A 15726-nucleotide genomic window follows, 5' to 3' on the forward strand; every position below is an offset into this window, starting at 1 on the left:
TATATCTACACACATACAGATACATATACACAAACACTTACATACATATACACTATATATATATATATATATATATATATATATATATCTACACACATACAGATACATATACACAAACACTTACATACATATACACTATATATATATATATATATATGTATATATATATATATATATCTACACACATACAGATACATATACACAAACACTTACACATACAGATACATATACACACACACTTACATACATACACACTATATATATATATATATATATATATATATATATCTACACACATACAGATACATATACACAAACACTTACATACATATACACTATATATATATATATATATATATATATATATATATATATATATATATATATATATATATATATATATATATATATATATATATATATATATATATCTACACACATACAGATACATATACACAAACACTTACATACATATACACTATATATATATATATATATATATATATATATATATATATCTACACACATACAGATACATATACACAAACACTTACATACATATACACTATATATATATATATATATATATATATATATATATCTACACACATACAGATACATATACACAAACACTTACATACATATACACTATATATAAATATATATATATATATATATCTACACACATACAGATACATATACACACACACTTACATACATATACACTATATATATATATCTACACACATACAGATACATATACACATACATACACACTATATATATATATATATATATATATATATATCTACACACATACAGATACATATACACAAACACTTACATACATATACACTATATATATATATATATATATATATATATATATCTACACACATACAGATACATATACACAAACACTTACATACATATACACTATATATATATATATATATCTATATATATATATATATCTACACACATACAGATACATATACACAAACACTTACATACATATACACTATATATATATATATATATATATCTACACACATACAGATACATATACACAAACACTTACATACATATACACTATATATATATATATATATATATATATCTATATATATATATATATCTACACACATACAGATACATATACACACACACTTACATACATATACACTATATATATATATCTACACACATACAGATACATATACACAAACACTTACATACATATACACTATATATATATATCTACACACATACAGATACATATATACACACACACATACAGATACATATATACACACACACATACAGATACATATATACACACACACATACAGATACATATATACACACACACATACAGATACATATATACACACACACATACAGATACATATATACACACACACATACAGATACATATATACACACACACATACAGATACATATATACACACACACATACAGATACATATATATACACACACACATACAGATACATATATACACACACACATACAGATACATATATACACACACACATACAGATACATATATATACACACACACATACATACACATATATACATATACACCTTTGAGCTGTTCCCAGTCCAACACCTTATCATATACCATACACCATTAAATTACTTTTAAAACTTTATATAAAAAAACCCCTTTAATTTCCATTTAATACGTATACATTAAACCCAACATTTTTCTTTCATGATTCAGATAGAGAAAACCATTTTAAACAACTTTCTAATCTACTTCTATTATCACATTTTCTTCGCTCTCTTGGTATCTTTTGTTGAAAACCAGGGAAGTAAGCTCAGGAGCTTGCATGTCTCTGAAGCACTATATGGCACTAATTTTGCAAGAATGTTATCCTTTTGCAAGAGCACTAGATGGCGGCTCTATTTGCTATATCTCTTCAACAAATAATAACATAAAAACAAAGCAAATTTAATATGGAAGTACATTGTAATCTTTTTTTAAATTGTATGCTCTGTCTGAATCACAAAATAAATTTTTTTGGGTTTCATATCCCTATTATACATTTGTTTTGTTATGCATATATTCAAGCCTTAACACTTTTCTTCAGATCTCCAAGAGTTCTTACATTTTACAGTGCTTTTTCCATGTGTTGCGCTCAGTTGTAATATGTAATATGCAATCAGGCACTTGTAATATAACAAATTATAAATACTCGCTATGTTATTGCATTTCAATTGAGGAAAAAGGAGAGCTGAGTCTTAAAGTGGATGAATAAGATTTATTAGGAGCAGGCTTCATCAGACACACGGTAAGCTCCTATCTTACGCGTTTCGCGCATGGGCATTTCATACTAGTCCTGCAATTCTTTTTAAATCAGTTCTCCTGCTTTAATAGGTTACGAGTGCCAGATACTTAAGCTCCGCCTCTTTGTACTGGGCGCCAGCATCCTAGAGCTCAGGTATTCTCACAGCCTGTGACAGAGGCAGTGCACACTCACAGATCGATGATATTGCCCACTTTTTGACAGCTGTGCACAATACTATGGGGGGTAGTTATCATCGTGTCAACTTTCCTGCCTTCGCCGGCCCAATACGCCCGCCTAAGCTCGCCTACCTTCGCCGCCGCGGACCTGAAAAAATACGCCTAAGTTATCAAATAAAGCTGTCAAAAAGCTGCGGGGCGATGAGCAGCGGACTGTGAGAGTTATCACTCATCCGATCTCGCTGCTCTTCGGCTTTTTCACAGCTTTATTGCTAGCCTGTCACTAAGCACTCACACTAAACTGCACTGTTCTACCCCCTATACCGGCGCCCCCGGAGCCCCCCGCAACTAAATAAAGTTACTAACCCCTAAACCGCCGCTCCTAGACCCTGCCGCAACTCTTATAAATGTATTAACCCCTAAACCGCCGCTCCTAGACCCTGCCGCAACTCTGATAAATGTATTAACCCCTAAACCGCCGCTCACGGACACCGCCGCAACCTACATTATACCTAGTAACCCCTATCCTGCCCCCCTATACCGTCGCCCTCTATAATAAAGTTATTAACCCCTATCCTGCCGATCCCGCACCTCGCCGCAACTAAATAAATAGTTTAACCCCTAAACCGCCGCTTCCTGACCCCGCCGCAACCTATATTAAATTTATTAACCCCTATCCTGCCCCCCCTACACCGTCGCCACCTATAATAAATTTATTAACCCCTATCCTGCCCCCCACTACACCTCCGCCACTGTAATAAAATTATTAACCCCTAAACCTAAGTCTAACACTAACCCTAACACCCCCCTAACTTAAATATTAATTAAATAAATCTAAATAATATTTCTATTATGAACTAAATGAATCCTATTTAAAAATAAATACTTACCTTTAAAATAAACCCTAAGATAGCTACAATATAAATAATAATTATATTGTAGCTATTTTAGGATTTATTTTTATTTTACAGGTAACTTTCAATTTATTTTAACTAGGTACAATAGCTATTAAATAGTTATTAACTATTTAATAGCTTACCTAGCTAAAATAAAGAGAAATTTACCTGTAAAATTAAAACTAACCTAAATTACAATTACACCTAACACTACACTATACTTAAATAAATTATTCCTATTTAAAACTAAATACTTACCTGTAAATTAAACCCTAAGATAGCTACAATATAATTAATAATTACATTGTAGCTATCTTAGGATTTATATTTATTTTACAGGTAACTTTGTATTTATTTTAGCTAGTTAGAATAGTTATTAAATAGTTATTAACTATTTAATAACTACCTAGCTAAAAGAAATACAAACTTACCTGTAAAATAAATCCTAACCTAAGTTACAATTAAACCTAACACTACACTATCATTACATTAATTAAATAAATTAACTACAAATAACTACAATTAAATACAATTACATAAACTAACTAAAGTACAAAAAATAAAAAAAGCTAAGTTACAAAAAATAAAAAATATAAGTTACAAACATGTTAAAAATATTACAACAATTTTAAGCAACTTACACCTAATCTAAGCCCCCTAATAAAATGACAAACCCCCCAAAATAAAAAAATGCCCTACCCTATTCTAAATTAAAAAAGTTCAAAGCTCTTTTACCTTACCAGCCCTTAAAAGGGCCATTTGTGGGGCATGCCCCAAAGAATTCAGCTCTTTTGCCTGTAAAAGAAAAATACAACCCCCCCAACATTAAAACCCACCACCCACATACCCCTAATCTAACCCAAACCCCCCTTAAAATAACCTAACACTAATCCCCTGAAGATCATCCTACCTTGAGTCGTCTTCACTCAGCCGAGCAGCGATGGAACCGAAGTGGACATCCGGAGCGGAAGAAGTTATCCTCCAAGCGGCGCTGAAGAAATCTTCCATCCGATGAAGTGATCCTCCTAGCGGCGCTGAAGAAGTCTTCGATCCGGGCGATGTCATCTTCCAAGAGGCGCTGAAGAAGTCTTCTATCCGGGCGATGTCATCTTCCAAGCCGGGTCTTCAATCTTCATCCCGCCGACGCGGAACATCCTTCTTTACCGACGGACTACCGACGAATGAAGGCTCCTTTAAGGGACGTCATCCAAGATGGCGTCCCTTCAAATCCGATTGGCTGATAGGATTCTATCAGCCAATCGGAATTAAGGTAGGAAAAATCTGATTGGCTGATTGAATCAGCCAATCAGATTCAAGTTCAATCCGATTGGCTGATCCAATCAGCCAATCAGATTGAGCTCGCATTCTATTGGCTGTTCCGATCAGCCAATAGAATGCAAGCTCAATCTGATTGGCTGATTGGATCAGCCAATCGGATTGAACTTGAATCTGATTGGCTGATTCATTCAGCCAATCAGATTTTTCCTACCTTAATTCCGATTGTCTGATAGAATGTTATCAGCCAATCGGAATTGAAGGGACGCCATCTTGGATGACGTCCCTTAAAGGAGCCTTCATTCGTCGGTAGTCCGTCGGTAAAGAAGGATGTTCCGCGTCGGCGGGATGAAGATTGAAGACCCGGCTTGGAAGATGACATCGCCCGGATAGAAGACTTCTTCAGCGCCTCTTGGAAGATGACATCGCCCGGATCGAAGACTTCTTCAGCGCCGCTTGGAGGATCACTTCATCGGATGGAAGATTTCTTCAGCGCCGCTTGGAGGATAACTTCTTCCGCTCCGGATGTCCACTTCGGTTCCATCGCTGCTCGGCTGAGTGAAGACGACTCAAGGTAGGATGATCTTCAGGGGATTAGTGTTAGGTTATTTTAAGGGGGGTTTGGGTTAGATTAGGGGTATGTGGGTGGTGGGTTTTAATGTTGGGGGGGGTTGTATTTTTCTTTTACAGGCAAAAGAGCTGAATTCTTTGGGGCATGCCCCACAAATGGCCCTTTTAAGGGCTGGTAAGGTAAAAGAGCTTTGAACTTTTTAAATTTAGAATAGGGTAGGGCATTTTTTTATTTTGGGGGGGTTTGTTATTTTATTAGGGGGCTTAGATTAGGTGTAAGTAGCTTAAAATTGTTGTAATATTTTTAACATGTTTGTAACTTATATTTTTTATTTTTTGTAACTTAGCTTTTTTTATTTTTTTGTACTTTAGTTAGTTTATGTAATTGTATTTAATTGTAGTTATTTGTAGTTAATTTATTTAATTAATGTAATGATAGTGTAGTGTTAGGTTTAATTGTAACTTAGGTTAGGATTTATTTTACAGGTAATTTTGTATTTCTTTTAGCTAGGTAGTTATTAAATAGTTAATAACTATTTAATAACCATTCTAACTAGCTAAAATAAATACAAAGTTACCTGTAAAATAAATATAAATCCTAAGATAGCTACAATGTAATTATTAATTATATTGTAGCTATCTTAGGGTTTATTTTACAGGTAAGTATTTAGTTTTAAATAGGAATAATTTATTTAAGTATAGTGTAGTGTTAGGTGTAATTGTAACTTAGGTTAGTTTTTATTTTACAGGTAAATTTCTCTTTATTTTAGCTAGGTAAGGTATTAAATAGTTAATAACTATTTAATAGCTATTGTACCTAGTTAAAATAAATTGAAAGTTACCTGTAAAATAAAAATAAATCCTTAAGGCCTAGATTTGGAGTTTGGCGGTAGATGGGCTGTTAACGCTCCGCTGGCTTTTTTCTGGCCGCACCATAAAATTAACTCTGGTATCGAGAGTTCAATAAAATGCTGCGTTAGGCTCCAAAAAAGGAGCGTAGGGCATTTTTACCGCAAATGCAACTCTCGATACCAGAGTTGCTTACGGACGCGGCCAGCCTCGATTCTCCCATAGGAAACAATGGGGCTGTTTGAGCTGAAAAAAAACCTAACACCTGCAAAAAAGCAGCGTTCAGCTCCTAACGCAGCCCCATTGTTTCCTATGGGGAAACACTTCCTATGTCTGCACCTAACACCCTAACATGTACCCCGAGTCTAAACACCCCTACCCTTACACGTATTAACCCCTAATCTGCCGCCCCCGCTATCGCTGACCCCTGCATTATATTATTAACCCCTAATCTTCCGCTCCGTACACCGCCGCAATTTACATTATCCCTATGTACCCCTAATCTGCTGCCCCTAACACCGCCGACCCCTGTATTATATTTATTAACCCCTAATCTGCCCCCCTCAATGTCGCCGACACCTGCCTACACTTATTAACCCCTAATCTGCAGAGCGGACTGCACCGCTACTATAATAAAGTTATTAACCCCTAACCCGCCTCACTAACCCTATCATAAATAGTATTAACCCCTAATCTGCCCTCCCTAACATCGCCGACACCTAACTTCAATTATTAACCCCTAATCTGCCGACCGGAGCTCACAGCTATTCTAATAAATGTACTAACCCCTAAAGCTAAGTCTAACCCTAACACTAACACCCCCCTAACTTAAATATAATTTACATCTAACGAAATAAATTAACTCTTATTAAATAACTTATTCCTATTTAAAGCTAAATACTTACCTGTAAAATAAATCCTAATATAGCTCCAATATAAATTATAATTATATTGTAGCTATTTTAGGATTAATATTTATTTTACAGGCAACTTTGTAATTATTTTAACCAGGTACAATAGCTATTAAATAGTTAAGAACTATTTAATAGTTACCTAGTTAAAATAATAACAAATTTACCTGTAAAATAAATCCTAACCTAAGTTATAATTAAACCTAACAGTACCCTATCAATAAATTAATTAAATAAACTACCTACAATTACCTACAATTAACCTAACACTACACTATCAATAAATAAATTAAATACAATTGCTACAAATAACTACAATTACATAAACTAACTAAAGTACAAAAAATAAAAAAGAACTAAGTTACAAAAAATAAAAAAATATTTACAAACATAAGAAAAATATTACAACAATTTTAAACTAATTACACCTACTCTAAGCCCCCTAATAAAATAACAAAGACCCCCAAAATAAAAAATTCCCTACCCTATTCTAAATTAATAAATGTAAAAGCTCTTTTACCTTACCAGCCCTGAACAGGGCCCTTTGCGGGGCATGCCCCAAGAAAATCAGCTCTTTTGCCTGTAAAAAAAAACATACAATACCCCCCCCCCCAACATTACAACCCACCACCCACATACCCCTAATCTAACCCAAACCCCCCTTAAATAAACCTAACACTAAGCCCCTGAAGATCTTCCTACCTTGTCTTCACCATCCAGGTATCACCGATCCGTCCTGGCTCCAAAATCTTCATCCAACCCAAGCGGGGGTTGGCGATCCATCATCCGGTGGCTGAAGAGGTCCAGAAGAGGCTCCAAAGTCTTCCTCCTATCCGGCAAGAAGAGGACATCCGGACCGGCAAACATCTTCTCCAAGCGGCATCTGTTCCGATCAGCCAATAGAATGCGAGCTCAATCTGATTGGCTGATTGGATCAGCCAATAGGATTGAACTTGATTCTGATTGGCTGATTCCATCAGCCAATCAGAATTTTCCTACCTTAATTCCGATTGGCTGATAGAATCCTATCAGCCAATCGGAATTCAAGGGACGCCATCTTGGATGACGTCCCTTAAAGGAACCGTCATTCGTCGGGAGACAACGGAAGAAGAGGATGGATCCGCGTCGCCTGCTTCAAGATGGACCCGCTCTTCACCGGATGCAAGAAGATAGGAGGAAGACTTTGGAGCCTCTTCTGGACCTCTTCAGCCACCAGATGATGGATCGCCAACCCCCGCTTGGGTTGGATGAAGATTTTGGAGCCAGGACGGATCAGTGATACCTGGATGGTGAAGACAAGGTAGGAAGATCTTCAGGGGCTTAGTGTTAGGTTTATTTAAGGGGGGTTTGGGTTAGATTAGGGGTATGTGGGTGGTGGGTTGTAATGTTGGGGGGGGGGGGTATTGTATGTTTTTTTTTTACAGGCAAAAGAGCTGATTTTCTTGGGGCATGCCCCGCAAAGGGCCCTGTTCAGGGCTGGTAAGGTAAAAGAGCTTTTACATTTATTAATTTAGAATAGGGTAGGGAATTTTTTATTTTGGGGGTCTTTGTTATTTTATTAGGGGGCTTAGAGTAGGTGTAATTAGTTTAAAATTGTTGTAATATTTTTCTTATGTTTGTAAATATTTTTTTATTTTTTGTAACTTAGTTCTTTTTTATTTTTTGTACTTTAGTTAGTTTATGTAATTGTAGTTATTTGTAGCAATTGTATTTAATTTATTTATTGATAGTGTAGTGTTAGGTTAATTGTAGGTAATTGTAGGTAGTTTATTTAATTAATTTATTGATAGGGTAGTGTTAGGTTTAATTATAACTTAGGTTAGGATTTATTTTACAGGTAAATTTGTTATTATTTTAACTAGGTAACTATTAAATAGTTCTTAACTATTTAATAGCTATTGTACCTGGTTAAAATAATTACAAAGTTGCCTGTAAAATAAATATTAATCCTAAAATAGCTATAATATAATTATAATTTATATTGTAGCTATATTAGGATTTATTTTACAGGTAAGTATTTAGCTTTAAATAGGAATAAGTTATTTAATAAGAGTTAATTTATTTCGTTAGATGTAAATTATATTTAAGTTAGGGGGGTGTTAGTGTTAGGGTTAGACTTAGCTTTAGGGGTTAATACATTTATTAGAATAGCGGTGAGCTCCGGTCGGCAGATTAGGGGTTAATAATTGAAGTTAGGTGTCAGCGATGTTAGGGAGGGCAGATTAGGGGTTAATACTATTTATTATAGGGTTAGTGAGGCGGGTTAGGGGTTAATAACTTTATTATAGTAGCGGTGCGTTCCGCTCGGCAGATTAGGGGTTAATAAGTGTAGGCAGGTGTCGGCGACGTTGAGGGGGGCAGATTAGGGGTTAATAAATATAATATAGGGGTCGCGGTGTTAGGGGCAGCAGATTAGGGGTACATAAGGATAACGTAGGTGGCGGCGCTTTGCGGTCAGCAGATTAGGGGTTAATTATTGTAAGTAGCTGGCGGCGACGTTGTGGGGGGAAGGTTAGGGGTTAAAAAATATAATATAGGGGTCGGCGGGGTTAGGGGCAGCAGATTAGGGGTACATAAGTATAACGTAGGTGGCGGTCGGCAGATTAGGGGTTAAAATTTTTTAATCGAGTGGCGGCGATGTGGGGGGACCTCGGTTTAGGGGTACATAGGTAGTTTATGGGTGTTAGTGTACTTTAGGGTACAGTAGTTAAGAGCTTTATGAACCGGCGTTAGCCCAGAAAGCTCTTAACTCCTGCTATTTTCAGGCGGCTGGAGTTTTGTCGTTAGAGCTCTAACGCTCACTTCAGAAACGACTCTAAATACCGGCGTTAGAAAGATCCCATTGAAAAGATAGGATACGCAATTGACGTAAGGGGATCTGCGGTATGGAAAAGTCGCGGCTGAAAAGTGAGCGTTAGACCCTTTAATCACTGACTCCAAATACCGGCGGTAGCCTAAAACCAGCGTTAGGAGCCTCTAACGCTGGTTTTCACGGCTACCGCCGAACTCTAAATCTAGGCCTAAGATAGCTACAATATAATTATTATTTATATTGTAGCTATATTAGGGTTTATTTTAAATGTAAGTATTTAGTTTTAAATAGGATTAACTTAGTTAATAAGAGAAATATTATTTAGATTTATTTAATTAATATTTAAGTTAGGGGGGTGTTAGGGTTAGTGTTAGACTTAGGTTTAGGGGTTAATAATTTTATTACAGTGGCGGCGGTGTAGTGGGGGGCAGGATAGGGGTTAATAAATGTATTATAGGTGGCGACGGTGTAGGGGGGCAGGATAGGGGTTAATAAATTTAATATAGGTTGCGGCGGGTTCAGGGAGTGGCGGTTTAGGGGTTAAACTATTTATTTATTTGCGGCGAGGTGCGGGATCAGCAGGATAGGGGTTAATAACTTTATTATAGAGGGCGGCGGTATAGGGGGGGCAGGATAGGGTTTACTAGGTAGAATGTAGGTGGCGGTGGGCTCCGGGAGCGGCGGTTTAGGGGTTAAGACATTTATTATAGTTGCGGTGGGCTCCGGGAGCGGCAGTTTAGGGGTTAATATGTATAGAGTAGCTTGCAGTGGGCTCCGGGAGTGGCGGTTTAGGGGTTAAACACTTTATTTAGTTGCGGCAGTGTAGGGGGGGACAGATTAGTGGTGTTTAGACTCGGGGTACATGTTAGGGTGTTAGGTGTAGACAGCTCCCATAGGAATGAATGGGATGTCTGTCAGCAGCGAACTTGTACTTTCGCTATGATCAGACTCCCATTGATTCCTATGGGATCCGCAGCCTCCAGGGTGGCGGTTTGAAAACCAGGTACGCTGGGCCGTAAAAGTGCCGAGCGTACCTGCTAGTTTTTTGATAACTAGCAAAAGTAGTCAGATTGTGCCGCACTTGTGTGCGGAACATCTGGAGTGACGTAAGAATCGATCTGTGTCGGACTGAGTCCGGCGGATCAAAGTTTACGTCACAAAATTCTACTTTTGCCGGGATCTAGCCTTTGATAACTAAGGCGAATCAGCCTCGCCACAAATACGCTGCGGAATTCCTGCGTATTTGAGGTTGACGGCTTGATAACTACCCCCCATTGTTTTACATTTTTGCATTTTTACATAGTTTTATAGTTCCAAAAATTTTAAAAAAAGCATTCAACAATAATATAGAGCAATGGAGCCACTGCAAAAATGTAAATCCCCTGCTCTGTATCAAGCACCCTAACCTGAAGCACATTATACAGTTGTCAAAATGTTGCCAACCTCATTGATATATAAATGTACACAGCTTATGTCACAGTGTGTGAGAATACCTAAGCTCCAAAATGGCAGCCCCCAGTTCAAAGAGGTGGAGCTACAATATTGGAGAACATTTCAGGGGTTGAAATAGGAAGAAGGCTTTAAAGAACTGCAGCAACAGGAGGAAAAGCAATAGCAGTCATACCCTGAACCCCCACCCTCCACGGGCACACAGCATATACTATTACAGGACACACAAATTTACATACACACAAACTCATACACACATATTTACACACACATACATATTTACACACACACACATTCATACACACATATTTACACACATACACATATGTTTACACACACACACATATACACACATATTTACACACACACATATTTACACACACATATTTACATACACACAAATACAGACACACATACACACACATTTACACACACATTTTTTTATACTACACATTCACACACACACATTTATACACACACATTTACACACACACATTTTTTTATACCACACACACACACATTCACACACACATATTTATACACACAAATACATGCATACAAACTCATGCACAAATATTCACACACGCATTTAGGGAAGGGCACTAGGACCATGTTACCATAGAAGCTACAACTTACTTTTCGCCGCAGTCATGTTTAAATGCCAGTGCCAAGTTTGTCAGTTTGACCCTTATCAGACAGGTTGCTGACTGACAATCTGTGTTTGAACTGCTTCAGTGATCACAGTTGAAATATTAAAAGCAGTTGCCGCGTGCTAGACGCAGGAGTTTTAAAGCTGCTCTGTTTTATTTATTGTTTTTACAAGCTCCTGACAGCATGCACAGCACTGACCCCTAAATGTGCCCTGCCAGCCACAGCGGCCCACAGATCTCCCTGGCTAAACTGCACAAAAATCAGCGGGTTAGTTCAAGCTCAGCAGACACTGCCCTGGCTGCAGCGGCCACCCCTGGATAGATGCGATCATGACACACAGTGACACACTGACAGTCACTCGCTCTGTGTCCCATCTGGAGAACAACTATACTGGCGTTCCCAGAGACACACTGCCCACACTCCAGACTTCAGTCCTGGCTCCTCGAGATGAAGCTCTGTTGTGGTCGCCGCTTGTTGTCCACACTCAAAAACCAGAGTCAACATGGCATGTGCAGTCACGTGTGCCAAAAACTTGTGACCGAGTCATGTGACTGCAGACTGCACTGACTAACTGTGTAGGTGTTGAGTGCAATTGTGGTCACATAATGTTTTTCTCCTTACATCAATTTGGTTTTCAAGATTAGGGGGCCAATTTACCAAATAGCGGGTGATTTACCAAATGGTAGGCGGACATGATTCGCTGTAGCGAATCATGTCTGCCTGATATTGCTGAATGCCGACAGCATACGCTGTCAGCATTTAACATTGCCCAAGCAGTTCTGGTGAACTGCTTGTGCAATGCTGCCCCCTGCAAACAACCCTATCCTTTCTGAATGGGTTGATTGCTGTCTGCCGCCTCAGAGGCGGTGGGCGAGTGAAGGAGAAGCGGTCTTAAGACTGCTGCTTCTTAACTGCTGTTTCCGGTGAGCCTGAAGGCTCGTGCGGAAACAGGGGCTAGGGGCCATTCGGCCCTTGATAAATTGGCCCAAAAGTATTAAACTTTGTAAGAAAAATATATGAAAAGCCAAGTACCTCTATTATATTGAATGGGCAACTATCTAAGAATATTGTGTTAGAAAGGGATACGTGGCAGGGATGTCTTTTGTCTCCATTATTATTTGACATTGCAATAAAACCATTAGCCATAGCATTAAAAGAGAAAATAGAAAGTATTAAGATAGTATAGCGCTGTGGAATCTGTTGGCACTCTACAAATAACTGATAATAATAATAGGAAACATACAATCTAAAATTGCATTATATGCATATGATTTATTGATATTTATGAAAAATATGAAAAAAAAATGTTCCAATGTTATTAGAAATTATTGATAAGTATAGCTCCTTCTCTGGTTACAAGGTTAATGCTCTAAAATCAGAAATGTTATGAGTTCATAAGAATAAGTGCTCCATTAAAGAATTTCCATTTAAGGAAGTAATACGTTTATTTAGATATCTAAATATTAATATTTCTATATCTTCAGATAAATAGTACCCAATGTTATTGAAAATAAAGGAAGATTTTAAGAACTGGATTCAATTCCCTTTATCTAGAAGGATCAGTTTAATAAAAATGATATCTTTACCTAAAATTTTATATTTAATACAAAATATTCCAATTCCTTTGGGAAAAAAAGATGTAAAGGATTTCTATTCAGCAGTAATACAATTTATATAGCAGAAGAAAAAAACAAGAATTGCATAAAAAAATTATGCCTGCCCAAACAATATGGAGTATTAGCCCTACCGGATCTGGAAATTTATAGTTTAATTAATCTAGGAAAATTAGTAGCAGAATGGTTTACAGACATCACATATTATTCGGCTTTAGAAATAGAAAAAAACATTGTTTTATCGTTATTCTCTTCAATAACTTGCACAAGTAAATGTGAACAAACTTCTTATAGAAATAAAAAGTTTAAAATCCTTGTATTATCCTATATGGGCGTGGCAGAAAATTTGTACAAAGTTAGAAGTAAAATTTGGAATCTCAAATTATTTGCCTATTTGAAAATAACTTAGAGTTTCCGGAAGAGTTAAACTCAGAAGTTTTCAGTAAATGGAAAGACAGGGGCCTAGGTTGTATATACCAAATTATAAGTCGAAAACATAATACTATTAAATCTGAGTTCGATATAGGTAATAAAGACTTATATGGAAAGTTAAAAACGTGTGAGTGGTGCGCTGGTAGCTAATCTCTGCTCGTATACTATTCTGTTCCCAAAAGACAGAAAGAGAGATAAATTACTGGAATAAGGGGTTGTATACGTGCGCTAAACAGCTACGGGGTATAATTCCAAAAAATCACAACTTTCTAAATAGATATGTATCATTTAATAGTAAGTTAAAATTGAATAAATATAATATGTAAAAAATATTTAATAATAGAATCTAATGACCGGTGATAGAAACCTAAAACACATCATAAATAGTTTAAAAATAGCAGTTCAGAATGTCAGCACAAATATGCGTATAACAATACACCTAATGTGTATATGTACCTGATATGAGTGTATAAATAATGAGTGTATAAATAATGAGAGTGCAGTCGCCTGCTATGTCGCAGGAACTTATATGTTATCTAAGAGAAAAATGCTTGTAAATTATTACCTATAGCAACTGCTAGGTCGGTTGTAATAAGTGTGCTTTGCACAAAAAATAAAGTGCTACTGTTGTGCAGAAAGTGCAATAATATGTGTCAAATGAAAGTGCAATTTATATTGATAATGTGCTGATGCTATTATCATATTGCAACAGTTAACAACAGGTACATCAGTTACATCAATGATACAAACTAATATAGGGTGCACCGGATAATTGTGCTGATCAATGGGTGATTGAAAGATCAAGTGTCTATTTAATCTTGCAACAATATATTCAAGAGTTGCAACAAATGTTTCAAGTGTTCCAATCACTAATAAGTATAAAATCCTTTTTTGGGTAAAATCCTTTTATTCGCCTGTACTTTGCCTGTACTTAGCAAATGTATCCAAAGTTCCACGAGACAATGTCTCTATTAAGGTTTTGTTATAAACACATCAACGAACTGAATGCTCTTGAATTGAATTCAGAGATCTTTTTTCCTTTTCCACAACAACACCGTATTAAAAAGATTTCATAGGGAAAAAACAATACTTCTTATGGTACCTTAATGAAGCGCACAGATGGACTGTACACCTCTCAAGTGCCTGGTTCTACTGCAGGGGAAAAGAAGTCGGTCTCTTACCGTAATTTCGCTTTGGCACAGGTGTCTTCACAGTTGCCGTTCGTCGCTTCCTGGTTGGTCCACGTGGTCTCTCCTGTGGCTGAGTTCAGAGATGTAGTTCTGTGCTTATCCATAATTTCTACTCTGCGCAGAGTTTTTCTATGCCGGATTTCAAGGAAAAGAGTCCCTTTTTTAATCCAAGCAATCCTTGATTTTCTTTGGTTTCAGGGTAACGGTGTTTATAGTCCTGCTATCATCAACGCGTTTCGCCATATTCCACGGCTTTATCAAGATGATTCTCAGCAGTGACTAATTTCCTTATAAAGTTGTCTCAATTGCAGTGATTGGACACACAAATGACTTTGCCTAATATCCGGTTTTCCTTAAGGAGAATTTTTTTAAGTAGGATTAGTCAAATAATATTTGTAACACATTTATCCGGTGCACACTATATTAGTTTGTATCATTGATGTAACTGATGTACCTGTTGTAAACTGTTGCAATACGATAATAGCATCAGCAATTTATCAATATATATATATATATATATTGACACATGTTATTGCACTTTCTGTACAACAGCAGCACTTTCTGTACAACAGTAGCACTTTATTT

The 15726-nt window shown here is 36.6% G+C and overlaps 1 protein-coding gene across 1 annotated transcript in view; it reads right to left on the reverse strand.

Annotated features, from left to right (window-relative positions):
• The window catches only part of SMIM1 (small integral membrane protein 1 (Vel blood group)), a 78503-nt gene that overhangs the window by 31435 nt on the left and 31342 nt on the right, over positions 1–15726 (reverse strand). The window lies entirely within an intron of this gene.

This window comes from Bombina bombina, chromosome 8 (genome assembly GCF_027579735.1).
Source record: "Bombina bombina isolate aBomBom1 chromosome 8, aBomBom1.pri, whole genome shotgun sequence".
Classification (NCBI taxonomy): domain Eukaryota; kingdom Metazoa; phylum Chordata; class Amphibia; order Anura; family Bombinatoridae; genus Bombina; species Bombina bombina.